We start from the raw sequence: 3,876 nt of genomic DNA, 5'->3' as shown, positions 1-3,876 counted from the left end.
ATGAAGATTCACATATTACATTTGGTATGTAACAGGTAAGTCACTAAATGTGCATCCTAAAAAAAAGCAACGGTTTGCATAGAGGATGGGGAAAGGCGATTTAAAAGCTACCTACAGGGCTTCCCTGGTGGCACAGGGGTTGAGAGTCCGCCTGCTGATGCAGGGGACACGGGTTCGTGCCCCGGTCTGGGAGGATCCCGCATGCCGTGGAGCGGCTGGGCCCGTAAGCCATGGCCGCTGAGCCTGCGCGTCCAGAGCCTGTGCTCCGCAACGGGAGAGGCCGCAACGGTGAGAGGCCTGCGTACCGCAAAAAACAAAAAAAATAAATAAAAGCTACATACATGTGAAAGCAAGCAGTGGCTGGTTTGCAGCTCTGAACACTGAAAGGGATGAGTTCTAGTGAACCTTGACACCATGAAGTCACAGCTGAACATGGCCAGACCCGCTACAGGTGGAAGCCAGAAGCTGACAGACTGTAGTCTTTCATCGAGTAGGCTTTGCATCTAGAATTCAATGGTTTGGGGTGGGGGCAGAAGGGATGAGTAAGCGTCCAAGGGACACTGCCACTTCATGGCTGGAGAGATGTGTGTGAGCAGATCTATAAAACACCTCTACCTGCCTGTAACATAAGCAGCATTGTTACCTGCTTACCACTGGATTAATACATGAATCAATAAGGCATTTACTTCGACAGGAAATGGCCTTTCTAGGTGGACTCCCTCTTTGTTGTGGCAGTTGCACTAGGGGTTTGCTTGTAGTAAAACGTTTGCTTTGAGAGGGCTGGAGGGAAGACTGTGTGGGCTTTGTGCAGGTCAAAATAAGACCGTTTTTCCAAAGCACAGTCTCCTTAAAGGGTTTCATTTTTGAAGACGCTTTTGAGAAACAATTAAATATACACTTTCATGTAGTTTGGGACAAGCAATATTCTTTACTTGTTTCACATTATAAACCAGTTTTCACAGTTTGAATTTCCTAGAATTATGTCTAATTTCCAGACACTTGTTTATTTGCTCGCACACGTGGAAATTCATACTACTCAAAACATCTTAAGGACGAGTAAGTTAAATTCAGGGTTCCCAGAGTCTGATTACTTTAAGACTCTGCCACGCTGCTTAGCCCATGAAGCAGCATTTTCCTGACCCCACCATCCCTCATCAAAGTACACCACCATTTATTTAACACTTAGGGTGTTCCAGGCCCTGAGTAACTCGGATGAACAGCTACGAGAAAGCAGAAGAAACATCCCTATCTTCCGGAAGCTTCCAACTCAGGAACTATCTACAAGTAATTAAAGTAAAAGACAGCTAACTGCTTAGCAAGTTGGGAATTTTACATGCTGCGGGGAAACGGAAGACCAGGGAGGGCGTTACTTCCAACTGGAGGCTCTAGGATGCCTCGAGGCAGGCTCGGAACTGAGCAGCGAGGCTGGTAGATGTGAGGAAGGCATTCCTTAAAGAACGGGAGGATGAACAAAGGCGGAGAATGGAGGGGCAGATTCACCAACAATGACGCTTCCCTGAGGCGGAACTGCGGTGGGGGGGTGGTGCCGGGCAGCCACAGGAGGGAGGGTGAAAACCAGGAGGTGAGGGAATTTATTTCGTACCTATTACATGCCAGGAGCACTGTGCGTATTATTTCTATCAAACGTTACAACAATCTTGAGTAGTAATATTCTGATTTTACAGATCAAGAAACTGGCCCAGAGGGGGCTTCCTGGTGGCCTAGTGGTTAGGATTCTGGGCTTTCACTGCCGGGGCCCAGGTTCAGTCCCTGGTCGGGGAACTGAGATCCCACCAGCCACGTGACCCGACCAAAAAAAAAAAAAGAGTGAAAGAAATGTGAGTAGAGGGAGGAAAAAGAAGAGGACTGAAAATTGGGGCATTATTCCAAGGTGAGGTTGCCAGACAAAACACAGGACAGCCAGTTAAATCTGAATTTCAAATAAACAAGGAAGACTTGTTTATTTGAAAAACCAAAAAAAAGAAAGAAACTGGCCCAGAGAGGTCAACAAACTCACCTGAGATCACTTAGCTGATAAAGAGTGGAGCAAACATTCAAAACTGGGTCTGTCTGATCAAAACTCCTATTTATTTTTCTGCTATGCCATGCTTCCTTCAAGCCCAGCCAAGGATTCGGGACTTTATTCCACGTGCAGCAGGGGTGGAGGACACAGGGAGGCGCATCACTGGGCACTTCTGCTCTGACAGGGCGGACCGCATGTCCTGCATTGGGCAGACGAGAAACACCCTGCCCTCAAAGCATGTGCAGTTTTGTGGATGAGCAGAAACATTAACTGCCATTTTCATTATAATGTGAGGACAATGACAGCAATTTGGGCAGAATGCTATGGAAATTCCCTTCCAAGGAAGGCTTCCTGGAGAGGTCATCTGAGCTGTTTTGGAAGAGGAATAAGGTTGAAGAAGGTGAGAAAGGATCTACTAGGCAGAGGAAAACGAACAGTCTGAAAACAAAGATGTGAACTCTTGTGGTGCATGTATCCGGGACAGGCCGGCAGGTTTAGGAATGCATGGCTGAGGAGCAGCTCCATCCTGAGTTTGAACTGGAGTACTGTGGTCCCATCTGCATGTTAGAAAAACCCAGGAAAGCCTTGGGAACAGAGAGGGCTCGAGGCAGGTAGAGCAGCTGGTTGCCAAAGGTTTAGGTGAGAGAGAGCCAAGGCCTGCACCAAGACAGTAAGAGCAGGAATGGAGGAAAGTTGGTTTGAAAATTATTTAGGAGGACTTGGTGGCTACACACCGAGGGATTACGGAGCCAGAGGGGTCAGATGATTTCCAGATTTCGGCCCCAGGCAACTGGGTGTGACTGGTGAGAGGGTAGGTGCCCGAGAGGAAGAGGGCAAGGAGGTTGTTAGGGAGACCCCGTGGGACACTGAGTGGGGACAGTGGATGTGGGTCTAGAGCTCTGTGGAGAATCCAGACTAGAGACAGAAGCTAAGACTGCTCAGCACGCAGATGGCTGTTAAGGCCACAGGGATGGATGAGGTGACGCAGGACAGCACGCAGAAGAGGGCCAAGAGGAGGAAAAGTCAGAAGCGAGAAGATGGACAGCAGACGGACAGCACAGCTAAGGAAGGAATCCGGGCACCGAGCAGCCAGCCACATCAAGTGCAAGAGAGGACGAGAAAAAGAGGTCAGAAAAGCCTCACCTGGGCAGGGCACCACAGCAGGTGAAGACACGGTACCTGCAGCTCAACAGATGGAGCGGAGACTCTCAACACAGACCTGGTCTCAGGAGGCTTGGCTGGGAACGGAAGATGGGCAACGGCTACAAGGAGACACAGGGTCGAGAGAGAGCCTTGTTTCTGAAGACCAGGAGAGGGACTTCCCTGGTGGTGCAGTGGTTAAGAATCCGCCTGCCAAGGCAGGGGATGAGCCCTGGTCCGGGAGGATCCCACATGCCGCGGAGCAAACTAAGCCTCTGCGCCACAACTATTTTTTTTTTTTTTTCACGTCAGACGGGTAATGTGCCACAGGCGTAACAAGGTTGGAAGGAGGCACATGTCACACAAGCGCGTGAACACCCAATCATCACACTTACGAACTACAAAAGGGTCTGCGCCACAACTACTGAGCCCACGTGCCACAACTACTGAAGCCCGCGCACCTAGAGTCTGTGCTCTGCAACAAGAGAAGCCACCGCAATGAGAAGCCCGTGCACCGCAACAAAGAGCAGCCCCCGCTCGCTGCAACTAGAGAAAGCACGCGTGCAGCAACGAAGACCCAACGCAGCCAAAAATAAATATATTAAATAATAATAATAATAAAAAATAAAGACCAGGAGAGACTTAGTCCAAAGAAAAAGAGCCAGGGACAAACGGCAGAAGAGCCAGGGACAGACGAGAGACGCCAAGTGATG

General features: G+C 49.4%; 1 non-coding gene across 1 annotated transcript; it reads right to left on the bottom strand.

The window, feature by feature from the left end:
- Positions 1–3,469: 3,469 nt before the first annotated feature.
- LOC132489697 (small nucleolar RNA U13) lies at positions 3,470–3,573 on the bottom strand. Its single transcript, XR_009532085.1, has one exon. It is a non-coding gene; the product is annotated as a small nucleolar RNA U13 (small nucleolar RNA).
- Between the last annotated feature and the right edge of the window lie 303 nt (positions 3,574–3,876).

This window comes from Mesoplodon densirostris, chromosome 4 (assembly GCF_025265405.1).
Source record: "Mesoplodon densirostris isolate mMesDen1 chromosome 4, mMesDen1 primary haplotype, whole genome shotgun sequence".
Lineage (NCBI taxonomy): Eukaryota > Metazoa > Chordata > Mammalia > Artiodactyla > Ziphiidae > Mesoplodon > Mesoplodon densirostris.
Note: the sequence above shows the minus strand (reverse complement) of the source record. Positions and strands in the feature narration are given on the sequence as shown.